Consider the following 21,684-nt stretch of genomic DNA (forward strand, 5'->3'; position numbering starts at 1 on the left):
AGTAAAACTCAGACTATCTGAGTTTTATATTCAAAGATGGAGAGAAAAACTAAATTTCAGTGAAACCAATGAAAATAGGGGAACAAAACTGAGAACATACAAACTATTCAAAGTAAGCTATAATATGGAAAATTATTTGCAAAACATTTCAAATTTCAGCCTCAGGAAAATGCTTTCAAAATTCCGTCTGAGTGACCACAACTTAGAAATAGAATTAGGTAGAAGAACAAAGCCCAAAATAGAATTAGAAAATAGACACTGTAATAAATGTAACACTAAAGCATTAGGAGATGAAAAACATTTCCTGCTATTTTGTACTGGCTATATAGAACAAAGAAAAAAACTGTTTGATGAGTGTTCAATAAATATTTACACAATGGATGTGAATTCCATATTTAAAAAGATTATGGAGAATAATATAGCTTTAGCAAAATACTTAAAGAGCACAATTTTTAAAACCACAGAAAGTAATTAATTTATTTTTTTATTTTATTTTACTAACATTTTATTTTTATCTCTTATGTATTGTATGTATTTATGTTCCTTACCATACAAAAACCCTCTGAAGGTTTTTTAGTAGTGTAATAAAGTTATTACTTATTACTTATTCTATCAGAAGTTTTATATGTTCTGTGTACAATAATTAAATAACAACACATGCTTGTGAGGGTAATATCATGATTTGTTGCCTGCCCAAGGGATGGTCATGACCAACAGCCCGAGGGCAGACAACAAATCGTGATATTGCCCGAATAACCATGTATTATTTATTTTATCACATCAAACAGACATCCACCACGACAATCACAGCTACCATAGATCACTCTCACCCGCTCCCCCACAAAATAACAACACTTATATTATATTATAACAAGTTTCACATTTTTACTCAATAACATACATACATTATTTGCTAAAAAATACACTCAGTAAATGTTATTTTCAGCCACGGATACTATTACGCAAGTTATTTGATCACTCTACAGATAAAAATGTCAGAGTGCCGTGGAAGTGACTGAAATTACTTTCTCACGAATGTACCAAACCTATTCACAAGCCAACACAGCTTTAGAGTGTTTTCGGTTAGCATCGGTGTGGAACGCGTAGAAATGCTCACAGCGTAGAACGCGCTGCAGCGACCCCGGCTGCGACGTTTCAGTGGTGGCTTTGCCGTACATTTTTGCTTCATATAAAAAATACCATAACCATCAAAACAGAGTATCTTACTTAATATTCATTCTGGCACGTTCACTGTCTATTTCGAATTGCTAAAGTTCCTTCAAAACCTTGAAAGCAACCCCGAAAACAACAGCGGCCGGGGCAGCACTAGTGCAGCGAATGACAATTTGTTATGCGCAGTATTGTTGCGCAGTAGTTTCAGTGACGTCATATATGTGATATACCCATGTAATATCCACTTGGCGGGCAATATACCATGTAATATCCATTTTTATTCAATGTCATGTGACCGATCACAGCATGCGTAACAAAAGTGAAATGTGATAAGTATAGATGTTGGTAAGGCATCTACTGTTGCTATCTCCTCTGTCTAGCCAACTCAAACTGGTCTGCATTAAATATTTCAATACTAGGTGGACCACTCTCCTACAAAACAAATGAGAAACTTATAATATTGTAATTACACTCATTTGATTTATTTGTCATGTATAATGTACTATGCGTGAAAGAAAACAATTTCATGCAATTTCAGTAGAAAGCAATTTACTATTTAAATGTGTCGATTGAAGTCGATTGTACATACCAAATTTATCTGAAATAAGTCATTGCAAGACTGAGTGCCAACATTTTCTTCATTATTTATTTATAGTAGGAACATTATGTAGCTCTGTACCAAGTGAGAAGTTAAGATTGAAAGAGAGGGAGGGAGGAAGAGAGGGAAGAGGCATTTCTCATGTTCAGTTTTTGAGTGTGAAATCTTCAGTTGCAGATTGTTACGCATGTGCGGTGGGTGAATGTGATTGTCACTGTTTTTAGATTCTATATAATTATCCATATTGATAGTATGGTATACATATTGTATACTTGATTATAATTAACATGAAAAATAACATACCTGTACTGCAACAGTGGTGTAGTACCTTCTTCTGCGAATAAATCTAAGTAATTCCTGCATCTATAAGAACAAGTTTTAATTATACTGGTCAATAATGTTGATCAAATATCAAACACAGTATTAGAAGGTACATGTATCATTAATAAAAGCATGAAAACCATAAATTGCACTTATTGTATGCTGGATCATTACCATATTTATTAAAAAAACACTGTAATCCCTGCCCATCATGTTTCTGCAGGTAGTTGATCTTTTTGTTGCAAAAAGTCACAGAAAATATCTAGTGCAGATCAAAATTTCAGAAATTTATAACTGTTGGAAAATTTGTTACACTGTCGTTAGGACTATCGATAATACATCGAGAATATTTGCAATCAATGACATATTATTTCTATCATTATCATTTATTGTATCTTTACATAGTACATTGAGTATTTTGTTTTACTGTTCCATTATTCATGATGTGAGAGTGATAGCCGTTTGACCAATCAGGACTCTGCGGGCTTTTACTCTCAATAGGGGACCTCCCTACTCAAAACAAGCTGAGATAGCTCTGCTGTTAGCAATGCACATTTCAATTAAAGAACTGACGATATCATTGGAAAATTAACAATATGTATAATATCAAAGCAATTAGACTTCCTGTTTTCAACAAGAAGTCAAAAATATCACATTTTAGCAAAAATTACAAAAATATTCACCAAAATTAGAGAATTGAAGATATCATCACGAAATGAACAAATCTGAGAAAGGTCTACATGTAGTATCTATATATGTAATATCAAAGCAATCAGACTTGCAGTTTTTTAAAAGAAGTCGAAACATAATTTTCCCCCCAAAATGACAAAAATATTCATCAAAATTATAGAATTGAAGATATCAACATGAAATGAACAAATCTGAGAGAGGTCTACCCAAGGTACATATACACCAAGTATCAAAGCATTCAGGCTTATAGTTTTCAAGAAAAAGTCGAAAAGTAAAAAGTTGACATGGATGCAGGACAACGGACAATTATATGATAAGCTCCGCTCGACAAAGTCGACCGCGGAGCTAAAAAAGTAGAATTCTCCAGTTGTGTTGCTGTTTTCCCAGTGAGCTGTCTGCTGTAAGATTTGTCGTGGAACTTTGCATTGTAACCCTACATAATTTTGTATGTGCTACTGGACACATTGTATCAGTTAGTGTTTGGTTCCTTCAAGGATTCTGCAATAATAAAGTGTTTGAGTTTAGTGTTATCGCTGTGATCGTGCTTCTGTCAACCTGTAAAGTGTCCACTGCGGCAGTACTCCAGGTGAAACCCCAGTTAAATATTTTGAACCTAGCGTGGGAACCAAGTTTAAAGGGGAACCGCTCAATCCCTTGGATTACACCAAGTACTCATGGGTAATTAACTCCGCCTCTGTCAACTGAGTAAATGAATGCTTATCTTTCCCCCTGTACAGCTAATCCCACAAAACAACAACTGATATAAACATCCTAAGAACGGATTACAATTTGCTTGTTTAAATATAACATAGCAATTGAATTTCAAACAAATACAGAGCAGTCTTCATGTGCCATGATTTGAAACATCGCGCGCTCGGTAATTTATACATCGTCGGAAAAATATGACGCGGAACTAATTCAAGTTGATATAGTATCGGTTCCCCTTTAACGACCGAGTCCCAGATACTTATTCAGTATCAAATTGTCCCCCAACACTGTTCAAGAAAGTATCAACAACTAGCCCAAAGTACAGTTTTTTGAGAGTTTTCGCCAGTTGTGGTTGCCAGGCAGTGAAAGTACTGTATGTTCACTCTGAGAATAGATCAATTCTATTTAACAATGAGATGATTGTTATTGCTGGTTCAATACTTCTCTAATGATCAGTTTAACCACCTAAAATCCCAATTTTATGTTTTTTTTAAAAAAATTGTGCTGTCATTGAAATCAATATCAAAAGATCACAATGCAACACTTGTAAATAAATCACTTCTGTGTTGTGTTGCGTACACTGAATATTATTGAATACGCTGGCAGCACTAACCGAAGCATTCTTGTTGGTTAACAATCAGCTTGACCTGTGAGGTCCTAAAACGCGTGTTTGTGATACGCATTTTAGAACGAAATTGAATGTTTTTCATTTCACCTGGTAGCTAAATTAGAATGCTGATGGCAATACATTCTTGTGACTTTATTCAGGCTATAATGGATTGAAATAGCAAATAAAAAAATGTGAAAGAAGAACACTTTGATCAGATGTACAATGCAGAAATTCACTGGGTCTAAATTTTGCTATTTTCACTGATATGTGAAATCCAGTAAACTAAAACAAGTCATTGAAAATGGCACAGTCCCTGTTAAAAGTTCTCTTTGAGCTCGTCATATTAAAGCGGAGGGGTTGTCGCGAGCGTGTCCTTGAAACTTGGGTTCCAAGTGGCGTATACAACAGATTGTTTATTTACATCAAAACACGTGTTCCGTGTAGTAGTAATATGGCCAAAAATAAAAACAGCCGTTATTCGGCCATCTTTGATCTGATTATGAAACACACTGATATGTATGATGTATGTGCCAAATACGAATGAAAATGTTACATAAATTGTGGAAGTAGTAAGGCCAAAAAGTCAGATGGCTGTCAATCGGCCATCCTTGACCAAATTTTGAAACAAATTGTCATGGACATACATCCTAACATGTATAAAGTACATGTATGTGCCAAATTTGAATGAAAACTGACAGAGCACGTCCAAGATACCGCATTAAAAAACAAAACAAGATGCCTACCAGTCGACTATCTTTGATCCAATTGTGAAATAAATCGTCATGGACATGTATCCTAACATGTATGATCTATGTACCAAGTTTGAATGAAAACTGACAAAGCATGTCCAAAATACAACATTTTCAAAAAACAAGATGGCTGCCAGTCGGGCATTTTGAATCAAATCGCTAAACCACTGCATGTGCATACATGTATGTCCCACATAAAGTACTAGGCACATGCAAAGAATGAATGGAATTGGTGTAAGGGATTCTGAGATATGACGCTGGACGGATGGACGGAGACGGAATTATAAGTCCCCGTTTTAGGACTTCGTCCGAACGGGGACTAATTAAATGAACATGAGAATCCATGAATCTGAAACCAAGCGAGTATTCCTAGAATACCAAAATTAATACTTTTCCAGTATATCTGTTGATCGACTTACCATACTATTTGCCCACATACGGAACGGTCGAAGGATTTGATCCATTTCTCAGACCTGCAAAAGAAATCATAATGAGCAATCATTATTAAATTTGTGTTATCGGTGATTTCAGTGTCAAAAAATGAATGTTTGAAAGGAAGTGGGTCAAGAGGCTATTTCACATAGATGGCAAAAATTGATTCTTAATTTTTTCAGTTCTTGTATGTATGGGTTGAGGAGTGCATGGTCCTACATAAAGTAATCAGTTTCCTTTTTTGTTGAACTTTACCAACGTGGAAAAACCCCTTGGAAAACATATTTTCAAACATCTATAATTTTGCATAATGGTTTGTAAAAATTTGAAATGGGGTAAAATGAAATACCACATTCTAATACACACAACCATTGGATATGAATTAGGAACTTGGACGAATTATGGTGCTGCTTTTAAAAGAATAATATTTCTCAATACATGCCAACTTGTTTGGTGTTTAAAGAAAATACTGCTTTTTTTCTCCAATTCTGATTGCTTTGATATTTCCATGGAGCTAAGAAGATGTTTTTTAGCTCCTAGCTCGATGATTGTTAGATTCATAGATCTAATAATAATCTTTATTACACCGTTACGAAAAACAATGTTAATTTCGTCTTAGGCGCAAAATAGAGAAAACCTTCCAACATAAATAAGAATCAAAAAAAGTTTAGAAAGATCCCGTGTGCTGAAGTGAAGGCATGAAATACAAATACACCATACAAAATGCAACTACAAGCAATGATCAGGGTGGTTCCAAGTAGCTTTAGTTTAAGATTATAAATTATATTACCACGGTATAAATATTTAATGAAATCATGATTATATATGATGACTTAATATTTTAGTCATATATCTTGCCAGACAACAAAATTATAGCAACAGTTGCATGTCTCTATCTGCAACAATCCCTAAAATATAACAGTTATGCATACTATCGAGGTCAGATGACTATATAAATGAATTACAGCATTAATATTGTTGGTATTTTCGCTCAGAAAAACAATGGCCATTAAACTTGATTTTCAAGGACACAGGTCGTTTGGATTGCATAATTTCAAGTTTTAGTTCGTTGTATGCCTAGAAACATGGCAACGTTATTATTTTAGTGAATATATAGAACATGTTCTATTCAAATAAAGGTTTTTGATATGCCAATCGAACAACTCCGTACTTGAACGTCTCCAGTATAAAAAGTTCTCTACTCTTCGAAATTTTACAATGGCACTTCCTTTTCAACGCGTCTTTAATGTAATCACAGTGTTGAGTAATCAATATTGTCGCCGTACGTAAAAAAACACATTTTCGCTATCTTTGGCTACATTCAAAACCTATACAAACACAAAAATATTCTTGGAATCCAATACCACAGATGCTGTATACTAGTAATATCCTGAAAAAATTACAATTAGCTATTTCCAGACAAGGACAGAGGGAGTGTGATTTATATATTATTATTTTTTTTTCCATTTAAGAAAAAAAGTTACAAGAAGTTTAGCCTTAATTTGTTTGTATTGCATTTGTTCTACTTGCTCAGGGATGGGTATAGGGGTACCAAACTAGTTGCAGACTCTTTGAACATAAGGGCCTGCAGGGGTTAGATGATTGCTGCTATCCTTCCAACCAGCACCATTTTTGTTTGTATTGCAAGTTTATTGCCCTATTCATTTGCGGAGAAAATAGACAGCATACTGTTGTAAAAATATTATTTATTGAAAATGTGTTTTTGAATAATAAAACTGTAATTATACATTGACTATTGCAATTATTCAATCTCAGGACATTGACGTCATCATAACAATCTACTTGAATAAAACCAAGTACATGTATAATGTGGATTTGGATACTTGTCCCTTGGTCATAAATCTCATTCCTCTTTCCTAATACCATTGTAACACCATACATGGACCGCCTGTAACTCCTACCCAATGACAGCACTCCTTTATCGGTACATAGAAATTCCATTTCCTGAAAGAAAAAAAAATTATAAGCACTTGTGGTCAGGCAATCTTCCTATATACATGTACATTTTCATGCATCTGCCTAACAGCAAAAACTGTGACAAGAAATTGTGCCTAAAATTAAACAGTGCTGAACGTCTTCTATGATCCGATCTTTTTTCAACATACCCAAAATGTCATGTAACAAACAAACACAATTTCTGAATGTATATTACCAGTGTGCGGTGTAAAATAACACAATCTTAATTTTGTCTATCAAAACAATGATTCCAAACAAGTTGGTTATACTCTTGATGAATTTATCAGTTTATAATGTATAGAAAAATAAAAACCAATTTCAAAATTTAAAACTGATGATACAAGTTAGTTGTAAAGCTGTGAACATTACATGTAGTTGTAAATAATAGGTATTACATAGTTTTTTTCAACAGCGATCAGTTCTATATTTTGAAAAAATAAAAATAAATAAACATCGATTTTCAAATGACATATTTTATATTTTTTTTTTATAAATCACAATGACATCCAAGTTCTATGTGTATGACTGCGGTGACTCCAGTGTTACAACTGAGACCCTAAATTCACTGGCGTTTGCACTTTCGCTATTTTAACATTTTACCGTCTTTTATTTCCCTACCAATATTACGAATAGGCATTTCTAGTAGATGACAACACACACTGCAAACGCAATGATACTCTTTATCAACGTGGAATGAAAACACTGTTACGTTGAACGCAAAGCTGGAAACCTTGTGTTTACATTCCGACCTATTCAGGATTACAATCTGGTAAACTATGATGAAAATCATTTTCTATGACTAAATGAATATATGAACACAAACAAGTAACCTGTAGAATGCTGTGTGGGTAATATTTATATTGTAATATATTGATTTTTGTTGCATTTGCTGCAAATGATGTAGGCAATGGATAACTTGGCGTAAAGACGAGGTAGTTTATTTAAACAGTGCTGAACTAGAGGCTAAAATTATAATTACGTTCGTTGTCATATAATAAATGAAGTATTCTACAGTTACTACCGTACTTAGGGGGCGTTTCAGGGTAAACAAGCCATGCATGGCACAGTCCCCATTAGTTATCGAATTTAAGATGTATAGTTTTGTTTATAGTAATATAGCTGGAATATAACCATGTCAGGAATATGATTTTTTAACATTAAAATGATTGACATTTGTATCTGATCGTCAAACAAGTACTTGTCCATATTGAGATATTGCTCTGGAACAACATTCAAAATCAGCCATTTTGAATACATGTATATATATAACATGATGTATAACGAATATATAAAACTTTAATATAATCAGTCAAAGCATTTAAGAGATATGGCTCTCGAAGCCCAATCATTAAAACAAAATGGCCGCCAGTCAGCTATTTTGAATCCAATCTGAAAAATAAAATGACGTGCATCAGGAACCTAATCTATAAATGCCAGAAATGCTTGATATTTGATTTTTTTTAGTACAAAAATGGCCGCCATTCGGCCATCTTGAATTAGATTGTAAAACAAAATAATGTGCATCAAGATCCTATAATGTCTAACGTATATACCAATTTTGAATAAAATCCATCTGTAAACAGCCGAAAAATGCTTGATTTTGATGATTTTTAGCACAAAAATGGCCGCTATTCGGCCATCTTGAATCAGATCGTGAAACAAATTGACGTGCATATGTATAATATCATGTATGATGTATGTGTGAAGTTTGATTGTGATTGGTCCAGGCATTTCTAAGATACATGTCCGGACGCACGCACAGACACACGCACGAGCACACAGAGGTCCGAACGGGGACTAAAAAATATATTTGTGTATCAAAATGACAATTATTAGTTTACATTAGTAGTCACATATACAAGTACAATTAATGAAGAAACTAAGAGTTTTAAATGTTATATTTTATTTGTGAGTGGACAAATACAAATATTTTATAAGTAATGATTAACACAGACAGTTTGCAAAGTGTTTGTAACTGACAAAATATTGAATAAATATTTAAAATATGACTTCAAACTAAAAGTAAGATTGAGTGAATCTTCTTATGTAAATTCAAGTTAGATACTGCACACAGTATAGTATACAAGTCATTGTTAATGACACAGCCCCCGTCCCAAATTTTGTGATCTGACATATCAATTTGATGCTGATGAAGTCATTGAGATTAGATTGAAACCATTAATAGGAGATGGATTTGTAAAAAAATATGATTTAGTGCTTTTATACAAGAATTGGACATTGGGCAGTCATATTGAATCAAATTACAAAAAACAAGTGGCGTATACAACAGATTGTTTATTTACATCAAAACATGCGTTCCGTGTAGTAGTAATATGGCCAAAAATAAAAACAGCCGTTATTTGGCCATCTTTTATCTGATTATGAAACACACTGATATGTATGACGTATGTGCCAAATACGAATGAAAATGTTACATAAATTGTGGAAATATAGCAGTAAGGCCAAAAAGTCAGATTGCTGTCAATCGGCCATCCTAGACCAGATTTTGAAACAAATTGTTATGGACATGCATCCTAACATTTATAAAGTACATGTATGTGCCAAATTTGAATGAAAACTGACAGGGCACGTCCAAGATACCGCATAAAAAAACAACAACAAGATGCCTGCATATGCATACAATGTATGTCCCACATAAGGTACTAGGCACATGCAAAGAATGAACAGAATCGGTCCACAGATTTCTGCAAAATTACTATTGACAGACTGACGCACGAACGAACAGACAGACTCAGGAACTCACGGATGGTCGGGGACATGTATCCTAAGATGTATGATCGATGTACTAAATTTGAATGAAAACTGACAAAGCATGTCCAAAATACAACATTTTCAAAAAACAGGATGGCTGCCAGTCGGCCATTTTGAATCGAATCACTAAACCACTGCATGTGCATATGTCCCAGATAAAGTACTAGGCACATGCAAAGAATGAACGGAATCGGTCCAAGGGATTCTGAGATATGACTCCGGACGGACGCACGGACGGAGACCGAATTATAAGTCCCTGTAATATATTTTTTGAAAGAGGAAATGATAATTTTTTGAAAAAAATTGGAAGACAATACCACTTAAAAGGATTAACAAAGTCTATGAGGTTAAACTTTTCAAGGTATTGCAGCAAAATGGACAAGGTAATGAGAGAGTGATAAGACCAGAGGATATGTAATACTAATTCTGAATGAAAAATAAATACATGTAGTAAAAAAATGAAAAGGATTGTCATATATAGCAATGTTAAAAGATATGATAATATTTTGAAATTGTATGTCCTCTATTAGCAGTGCATGTGCTTAAGTAATTTGACAAAAGTGTTTGTATAGTCAAAATACAATATTTAGATAGTTACAGTATATAACATAACAGAAAATTTCAAAAAATCTGTGGACAGAATCCTTGTAAAATCTAAAATACAGACGATCTTAGCAATGGTAAAACTAGGACAACCCGATATATATTTTTGTGGAAAATAACATTTTCAACTTCCCAGCAGAAGCACCATTTTAAAAATCAAAGAAAGCTTAGAAAGAACTCCCGTGTACTGAGAGTATTGAAGACACATTAAAAATTAATTAAAAATTACTCAATTATGTAAATCAGGTAACTAATATGAACAGAACAGAACAAAACAATTATTATGCTAATTAGAGAATTATTATGAACAAATTAATTATGTTAATTAGGTGATTAATAAGCATAAATATTTACCAAAAACTAATTGGGTCTCTCCATATTTCTAGATTCATTGAAATGTGACGATGAGTACTCCAATTCGTGGTTCTTTATATATCAGTGGAGCATTCATGGAAAAAATTAACTAATTATGCAAATTAGGTAATTATCCACAATTATTTACCCTAAACTAAAAATAACAAACTAATTAAAACTAATTTACTCTAAAACTAATAGTCCTAGAAGATCTATGTACATGTAGCAAATCTCATTGAAATATGATTAGTACTTGAGATATCAGGCAAAAAGCTGAATATTAACTAATTATGCTAATAAGGTAATTATATGCACAAATATTTACCCAAAGACTAATCAGGGGTCTGCACGGTCCTTAAGTAACTACATGTATGTACCAAGTTTCATTAAAATGTGACGATTACAACTTGAAATATCAGGTCTGTGCAGTGTCCTATGACATTCATGTACCAAGTTTCATTGAAGTGTGATGATCAGTACTTGAGATATGAGTGGAAAACCCGAAAATTTATTAAACTTCATGCAAATTAGGTAATTAATATTGCACAGATTTTTACCCAAAACTAATCAAATTTACGCATTAGTTTTGAGCATCTATGTGCCAAGTTTCTACAAAATCCAATGAGTGGTTCTTTAGATATCAGTGGAACAGCTAAAAATCAGCTAATTATCATGCAAATTGGGTAATTAATATGCATGGATTTTTACCAAAACCTAATCAAATCTGTGCATTGGCCCAAGAGCATCTATGCACACAGTTTCATCAAAAATCAATGTATGGTTCTTGAGATATCAGTGGAACAGACTGACACACATACACACACACACGCACATACAGACACACTAACTGCAAAGACTTCCATTGTGTACTTCGCACACGGGAGTCAATAAAATAAACGTTGGAGAGTTTATTTAAATTAAGAGAGCATTTCATTATTCAAATAGTAAAGGGGACGTTGTTGCTTCGATAATGGCCTACGAACGACTGACTTCGAAACGTTCCACCAAAATTGGATGGCGCCCTCACTTCCGTTCCTTTCGTTCATGTATTCACAACTGCCACACTGTACCGGGGTAGTTTGCATATGTACTATAGAACGTAATCAAAGACGTTTGAATTCTCTTCGGGTCGCCCAGTAATTTTTAAATATTTTTATTCCGCTCTTGTGTATGAACTTTTAATATTCGCTATCACATGCATTTTCCCTTTCATTTAAATCTTGCGATTTCGCAAGACTAGTTTGAGTAGTTTTGATAAAATAAAACAGACTTTGAAAGCAGTCATATAAACATGAATGTACTTCCACTTTGAAAAATAGGTCTCGTACAAAAGTGACATTTATACACCTAAAGACACTTTCTGTTGCATGAAGTTATAAAGGTTATACGCATATAAAAATGTGGTGAATCACCAAAAAACCACATAAAATATGTGGTGAATCACCACATTTTTTATGCAAATTACAGTATGGCAGTGGTGAAAACTCAAACAAAGGAAAAGAAGTGATTGGTGTGCCAATAGACGACTTTTCCGGAAGTTAAAGACACAGCATTTTGTATGCGCGCACATGCTGTTTTGGGGTGTAACGTAAACTTGTAGACGTGATATTGTGTTTCTTGGTGCACCAACCTTGGTGCAATTGAGGATGTCCATCTTTCATTTTGTCAGTTCATTCTTGGTCTCTCAAAATTCACACCAAAAATGGCTGTTTATGGTGAGCTAGGAAGGTACCCCATTGACTGTTTTATCAAGAAACAACAACTTAAATATTTCAACCGGGTAACAAACTCTGATAACACATTACTAAGAGAAGCCTACTTAGTAAACAAGAATGTAAAAAGTAAATGGTTTACAAGTGTAGAAACCCTCATGCAAGATTTAGATGTTGTCACCATTGTAAACTCAAGTGAAATAATAATTAAGAAAAATTTAGACTTTATTCATAAAAAAATAAACAAATCATTTGAGAACCAATGGATCTTAGACATGCATAATGATAATAGAAAACAAACCTTGGCTAAAAACAAACTAAGAACATACAGACTTTTCAAACAAGATTTAAAAATTGAAAATTACCTAATTAATATGCAGAACCATGGTCTTAGAAGGTTAATTGCAAAATTCAGGACAAGCAACCATGACCTTAAAATTGAGAAAGGCAGACATAATAATGTGCCGCTGGATAAAAGAACATGTGATATGTGCAGCCAAAATATAGTTGAGGATGAGCAACATTTTGTAATGAAATGTCCAGCTTACAGTCACCATAGGGACAAATTATTTCTGACTGCACAAAATAAAATTCCAAATTTTGATAAAGAAAATAGTCAGAATAAATTCATTTTGATTATGGCAAACCATACTCTAGCACCAGCCTTAGCTGTCTTCTTAAAAAACAACTATGGAACAAAACAGCAACAACTATCAGTGTATTAGGCCACATTTTGTGTTCATTCTATATTCTGTATTCACCATTGGCTGCAAATTGTATTTTTTTGTTTTTGGCTTGTTTTATTTTATTTTTTTTAGAAAAGTTTTTATTTTTTGTTTTATTTTTTAGATTGTAGTTGTTTTTTTTTTATTTCTTTCTTTAAGACCCTTTTTATCCTTTCCTAAGGATTTTATGCATCTAATAAAAAAAAAAAATCAACACAAAAATAAAATTCCCTTATATCGTCTATCAACAAACTAAAATGTATGTATTTTCCGCCATGACAAAGAAGGAGTACTTTTGCATCCCAGTCTCGCTACTTCCTGGAAAGTGATCTATCCTTCACTATTGTATTCAAACGAATCATGTGGTGCGCTGTTACATCCTCCTTAAAACCCGGGATTCAACCATTAGGGGCGTTTTGGTAAAAAAAAATATCACAAATCATGCAAATTCAACATTTTCAAACCACTATACTAAAACAGAAATGCTCAGCAATGCAAAAAAAAGGATAGATATTACTTTGCAGTATACACATCTCTGTTCATACAATCCTTCACATATTCTACTCCCAATTATTCCTGCGTAAAATGGAATAGCCTCTTTCCATGTTGACATTCTGAGTAAAATCATGTGATAGGCTGTTAAAATTGGCTGTTACATACTCTTCCGATGGCCTGGAAAATGTATTTAATTAGCTCTCATTCAAGCAACAATGTAGATTTCCCAGTGGGAGTGAAACTGGTTTCTACATTAGAAAGTAGGGGTGTTTTGAGCAAAAAACGAATAACCCTTGAGTGCATACAATACACTGAATTTCAGAACAAATCTCGCATTAGTTACAGCAGCAGAATACCACAGAAATATCAGACGAAACATGAAAACACCACATACTAGTATTGTCTTCAGCCTGAACCCTCTCTATTGCAATTGCAGGAATTACCCCCATATGTACAACCATTTTTCACCTTGACGCAACGATCCTGGGACCCGCCTAGGCGACTGAATCAATTTTGGGTGCCAGAAATCAACCAAAGACGCTTATTTAGGTGTAATTTGCACTATCAAGGCAAAGTTCAGGTTAATAAAAAAAGATTGACGTTTTTCTGGGAGAAAAAAATGAATTATTTGTTGAAAAAAGCAGAGATAAATTGACACTCAATAATCGTGACGTCGATTCCACGCATAAAAGGCAGCGTCATGGAAACACGAACACGCACCTTTCGATGACGTAGATTATTTTGCCAGCCAGCCAAGGACGGCATACAGACATTATACTATAGGCAAGAGCTTGTGCACTTTTCCACAAATTTTAATATATTCTTAACAATTGTTTTACCTCTAAAACTCTGCACATCATGCTATGATTATTCAGTGCTTTGAACTAAACAACTTCATCGCTTAACAAAGCCGAATCTAATGAATCTAATGGCCAAAAATAAACGTGATGTCTCATTGCGGCCACGGCAGTATGTCATCGGCAAACATTGCATAATACATAAATGATGACAGCGATTTACTAGGCATATGGCCTGTACTCTATCGTACTTATCCGGGTAAGAGCCCATGCCTGGGCAAACGCCCAGCCCCCACTTTTGACACAATAATAAAGAAGTTGGGGTCATATCCGGGCACACCCCCGGACTGTAAACAAAAGCATCGCGTGCCATCGCAGCTGAGCCCATCAACCCCATTTTTCTTGTCTCTTTATTGTGACTAGACATGAATGAAAAGTGCCAAGCTGACAGACTGCGAAACCCGTGGATTAAAAGTGCTAAGTCTAAATTGTGTGGGACGATATCAATGAACTTCAGGAAAAAGTTGTTGTGATTTTATTCGACGGATACAGTGATGCTGACTTGGACTTTGAGTGTTTTGAGTTTGACGAAGATGGCAATGAACGTACAAATAAAGATCTGAGAATTTTTTTCAAACAGATACGAATTTTTATAATTTTGTGTGTTTTTTTGCTAGGGATATCCTGCCAAACGCCCACCCCTATTTTTTGGCAATTTTCCATGTTCATGACCCTGGGCGCTTACCCAAATAAATACGATATGATTTGTATGATGTGCACATGCACAATACGACTACAGTCGGGCCATGAATTCTAATAATGCGTTACTCAAGGGAGCTTTTGTGGTGAACCAAAACATTAAAAGCAAATGGTATCTAGAAGTGACATCATTATTAAACAATATCCAACAATATCATTCAGTTAACAACTGTGATAAATTAACCTCAGCACAAATGAAACAAATTGATTTGGGCATCAAGGATTTATTTCTAACAAGATGGAAAGGTGAGGTCCATAATGATAACCGCACCAAAGCAAATGAGAAAAACAAACTAAGGACATATCGGCTAATCAAATCAGATTTAAAACTTGAGCCATATTTAGTCAAGCTAAAAAACTGCGTAGTGTGCTTACCAAATTTCGTCTTAGTGACCATAGTCTCAAAATTTAAATGGGTCGTCATAAAAAATTCCCATTAAACAACAGGGTTTATGACATGTGTAACAAAGGTCTAATTGAAGATGAAATGCATTTTCTGCTGGAATGCAACAAATATAACGAGTTGCGTGCCAAACTGTTCAATAAAGCTAAGGATATGATCCCAGCATTTGAAAATAAACCTGCAGAGAAAAAATTCATGGAATTGTTACAGAATGAAAACATTATTATACCAGTAGCACAGTTCATAAGTAAAAGCTTCGAAGTCAGGAAGCAGGGTCTTACTTGACATCTTAATGCCTGCTGTCAACTTAGTAATTTTAAATTAGATTGTATTTTAGAGATTTTGTATTATTTAGAAATTTAGTGATTGTATTTGTTATTTAGTATATTGTGTTTTGTTTTTTTATATATATATTTCTCCTTGTACTTTGTGACCATTTTCTTTCCCTCCGGGGATTGTGTAAGAGTCAATAAGTAAATAAATAAATAAAACTAAAACCATATGTGTAAATACTTGTACATTAATAATCTGGTATATGCAACCAGCAATAATGAAATTGCAATGTGTACATCAAAAATGCTCTTATCATGCTTGTGATGTTGCTATTGTAGGTAAATGGCCACAGCATTTATTAGGCAGAAACTGGTATGAGCCAAATTCCTTGTGCTGATGTCTACATACACATGTACATCAGTGAAAGTTTTGCTGTCGCCAACTGCTATTCTTGAAATGGTGCCACCTATCAACAGTTTTTGTCACTCACCTCAACCTGAAACAATGCCATGTGTTGCCATTTGTTTTTAAAGCCAAATTTTATGTTTATAGAAATGAATTATCTTTTTCTAAAATGAACAAACTGACTTCGAAACATCCAACCGAGATTATTATGTCATAAAACAATTGTTTAAAATGATTGTATTTGATGTAGACTGAACAAAAAAATCTAAAATAATAATAAAATCCCTGCCTAACTACCCAATATTTGTTACACTAATACTGGAAACAGAGAATTTGTTTTCATTGGCCTCATAATGGTTTGAGATCTTTTTAACATGATCCACATAAATAATGAGGGATGAACTGGTATTCTGTACAAACAGGTCCAAGCATTTACATTCGATGTTTCTGGTTTGATGTTGACTCATTTACAGCCCTGTCATTGGTGATACACATATAGCAGGATTTTACTCCTTATAGCATGTGTGTGGGATGTCTTATGCAAACCAACAATGCTGTCTTTGCACATGGTCAATTCACTCCGGTTATATGTCAGATATTGCACATTGCCATTGTCATGCGTAAAATTCATGACTTTTACGGGTTCAATCAGTCTGATGGGATTGATATCATCAATGATATTCCTATGAAGTAAAATTACATTTTTATATAGACGCTTTTTGCACTTACTTTATTTCCTATTCATTCTGAATGGACAGTTGGATGAACATACAATAGCCTAAAGTAAGGGGGTATATTTGTACGACACCCTGTAACTTTGCATGACACGGGTCTATAAATACTGTCTTGTACAATGTTGTAAACAGTTAACTCCTGGTTTTGTACAGTTTATTGTTGCTGTACATATATACTTGTTGAAAACAACAAGATATAGTATTTTCGACAATATGACTACCGGTACTACCAAATTGGTGATACCTATCATTTGGGTCTTCCATCACCACTTGCGTGCTTTTGCACCCCTTGTGCGCATCATACCAGATTTAATCATAACACTCTGTTTACAACACTAATTTTCCTCATTGTAATGTAAATGCGCATAACCTGTTATTTTATTCTTACTCAAATGTGTGTTTTTTTAAACTTGTTGTTTAAGATAAAAATTAAAAACGTATTTTAACCCTCCCCCTCTTGATTCAAATGACACAACCAAAAGACTTAAGACATCACCTACTTCCTATAACACACAACACCATATTCACATAATTGTTCATACATGTATACATTGTCACAGCAAAATCAATTCCATAAATTTACCAATGGCTCCAGCAAATCATTTGCCAATATTAATTATGACCTTCTTTGTAATCCATTTAATTAATATTTTTGTCTTGTGTTTCAATTACATAACGTTATAGTCAAAAAATGTCAGCTTCTATTATTTGAACACTCTGGAAAACACAATCCCATTATCAAGGCCACTTTTATATTGCGCTGGTCTTGCTAACTCTGGGTATCACCCACCCCTGAAAACAAACTCTTAATATCACGCTGAAGCGTTTGGTAATAAATCATGAAACTAACCTGAGTTGGAGGCATTTTCGGCAGCTCGATGACCGTCTTGTTTCGTCTCGTGAACTGATAGAAGCCATATGCTTCTGTCAGTATAAGTAGGATCCAAAGAAAATGGCAAAACTGGATAACCTAATGATTCCAAAGCTACTAATACATATATCACCAAAAAACCATGTGTCGTCAGTATTGGATTTACAGTGGTTGACATTTCGTAAAAACGCTCTCTTTCGGCAACTGATGGTTACCAAGTATTGAGTTGAAATATCAGTGTGGAAAAAAAAAATTGACTACTGTAAAATTACTAATTTTCACTGAGTTTAAATTTCGCTGATTTATCAGGCATATTCAGTGGGTTTTAAATTCACGGTTTTATCATTTAGATAATGTGTTCTATGCTAAATTTTACATATTCACTAGGTTTTAATTTAGCGCATTTTCCAGTCAGCAAAATAAGCAAAATTAAAACACAGTGAATAATTAATCCTTTTATAGTAATCATTATGCAATATGCACAGTTTTTAACTTAAAACTAAATAGGTTTGTGCAGAGTCCTACAGCATCAATGTACCAAATTTCATTGAAATGTAATGACTGGAGCTTGAAATATCAGCGGAAAAACCAAAAATCAACATATTTTACTTTTAGCTATAAACTACCTCCTAACTATTACAAAACTAAATAGAAAGTTACCAATAAAATAAGCTGTTGCTTTTGGCAATATATAGCAATTTCATTTTCAACGAAATACTACCGGGGTATATACAAAAACTACATTTTTGTTGTTGAAAACGAGCAGCAGAAATAGGACTCGAAAGATATCAAAACAAACTTATTAAGAATCAAACCTTCTTGCACATATATAACTGTGACACAAATTCAATTGAAGATTCTCTATTGAATTGCCCAAAATATAACACACATAGGGAAAATTTCATCCGAAAAATTATGACACTACTTTCATCCAACAATAAAAATATACAGTTCACATATATACTTAGCCTGATATATATATATAATATATACTCTCAAGCAAAGATTCTGACATAATTATATAACTTGCCAATTATATTTACACAACAAAAAGATTTATTTAACATTTAAAACTAGTTAAGCCCTATTGTATTGTTTTTTGTACAATTCTTACATACTCGTACACTTTTGAACCATATTTGCTTTTATGTAATCTGAAACATAAAATCTTATTGACTCGTTTCAGAATAAGCAGTCATGTATTAGAAATTGAGAAGGGTAGACATACCCAACCCAAAATACCTTTAGAAGACAGAATCTGTAAGCAATGTTCCCAGATCAAAATTGAAAATGAAGAACATTTCTTCATGGAATGTCTTAGGTACCAAACAGAAAGACAAAAGCTATTTAATAATATCAGTATTCCAGAAGAATTGAAAAGTGATAACCAGATATTTAAATATATTATGAGTTCAAGAGAAGAAGTACTAATAAGACAAGTTGGTGAATACTTATACAAAATATTTGAAATCAGAAATATCAATAACTGACATTTTACTTTTACTTTAGTTTTATATGTATTGTACTTTATTACTAACATTTTATTGCTGTCAACCAATGGAAATTATTTCTAAGGATGCAATAAATTCAATATCAATATCAATCAATACATATATCTTGTTATTATTATAAAACTTTTTTTTGCTGTACTTATCCTATGTAAATCTTTTTACATGGAGGCAATAAAGTTATTACTAGTATTATTATAAATGCATTATAGAATACCACGAAAATGTCAGACATAATTATATAATAATTATTATAACTCTGTAAACTTACTTGAATTCCCCTTGAATTGCCGCTACGCAATGTGTACTGCGCCGTACAGATATGTAAATGAAACGCGTCACATCACACTTGATGGGAGTTTAAATGTCGTCAACGGGGTCGACAGGTATGTGTCCCTCTTTTGGCATTGTTTTCGCGATCGAATCGATCTTCTTTACCACGAATTACAAGATATTTGGTCACTTTGTGGCTAAAAACGACACCTTCTTCCACCCGGAGGACTACTACTCAGTCGCCCATACTGCCATGCCTTATGTATAATATCACCGCCCATACTTCCCTGGTCCCTGCGCCCCCCCCCCTTAATCCTTCTGCATGTATCCAAGTCATGTCACGTCACGTCACACAGCAAATGTTATCCCAGAATAGGAAGCCTATGGCTAACTATGGTAGAATTCAGCCTGTGATGACGCAAATAGCTATAGGTCTCATGCCACTAATTAATCAATGGCTGCTCGTAGCCCCAATTTAAATGCCCAGCAAGAACCAATGAAATTTTTTAAATATTATTTTTCTCAGGTGCTCCCTGTTTGAGGGCGTAATCACCTGGGTCAGAGGTGAGACCAACATGTGGTCTTTTGTTTACTACTTAGCGGCTGTGTACCTGTGGGTTTATTCTGTGTGTTAATGGATGTTCTAATCTTGGTGTTTTTCCAGTGATTTCTCTTGGTGCAATCCAAATACAGTAGGTGTGTCTTGTTTACCTGAGATTTGCAAGAGTTTGAGCTGGCCAACATGTTAGTTTTTTTCATATGGTTGATTACTGGCATGTTGATTTCCCATTTTTGAGCCATATTTTCAACTTTCTTCGTCATTTTCATATAAAAATTAGCAATCTCGTCATATGTTAACATTGTCGTCTATGGAAATTCAATTAGTGGTATGAGCCCTGAAGTAATAGTTTGCCTAGGACCACCTGAGGTTGTTGTTTTAATCATAATTATGGCTCTATTCACTGGAATTTAGTCATTTTTGGCAGATCTCATCTTACATAACCAAAGTTTACTTTGACCTAATTATTATAATTTTTGACCTCTCCTAACCTTGCATAGATCTGATAATTATGAGGTTGTGTGTTCAAGCACACATTTCATGAGATCAGCTCCATTGATTTGGCAGGTATAGTGCAAAGTAACTGGGAATCTTTTTTATTTTTATTTTATCACTTTTCTTGCTTTGTATTCAACTATTTAGACACAATGGAGTAATTTTTTATCCAGAAATGTTATATTTTGCTATGCGTTTCACCCATTTCTGTCAATCTCTTATATCTTGGTTGAAGATTTTGAAAATTTGTAATTCGGTATATTTTTTGCCCTAATCTTATTAATTGGCTGTGGTTGGGCTGTGGTCTGTAAATATAAATGTTTTTATTAAACTGGTCCAAACATTTTATTCATTCATCAATGAATTATTCATGTCACCACTAATTTCAATGGCTCTAGGAATTCTGAGAAAAATGCTTAACCCCATTTTATGGGTTTTTTGTCTTATTTTCACATTATGGCAGACAAACTTAACAATTTGTAGTGCGGTCATTTCTAATGTACCGTATTCAAAGTTTAATGAGGTCAAAATCCCAAATATTTAAATAAATTCTCAAAATTGTGTTGTGTATCTTGTCACTGACAAGAGATTTGCATACTGTCAGTATATTAGCCAAGTAGTACAACTCTTTCAATTTCACAATTATTGCTCTTTTCTCAGAATTTTTGTGAATAGTTAGCTAATTAAT

At 33.8% G+C, this 21,684-nt stretch overlaps 1 long non-coding RNA gene across 1 annotated transcript; it reads right to left on the reverse strand.

Moving 5' to 3' along the window:
* Window positions 1–835: 835 nt before the first annotated feature.
* LOC146732790 (uncharacterized) lies at window positions 836–20,080 on the reverse strand. The gene is made up of 4 exons (XR_014926871.1): window positions 19,941–20,080; window positions 5,269–5,322; window positions 2,075–2,134; window positions 836–1,605 (listed from the first exon to the last, which is right to left on the reverse strand). It is a non-coding gene; the product is annotated as an uncharacterized LOC146732790 (long non-coding RNA).
* Between the last annotated feature and the right edge of the window lie 1,604 nt (window positions 20,081–21,684).

This window comes from Saccoglossus kowalevskii, chromosome 17, assembly GCF_978046115.1.
Source record: "Saccoglossus kowalevskii chromosome 17, keSacKowa6.1, whole genome shotgun sequence".
Taxonomy (NCBI): domain Eukaryota; kingdom Metazoa; phylum Hemichordata; class Enteropneusta; family Harrimaniidae; genus Saccoglossus; species Saccoglossus kowalevskii.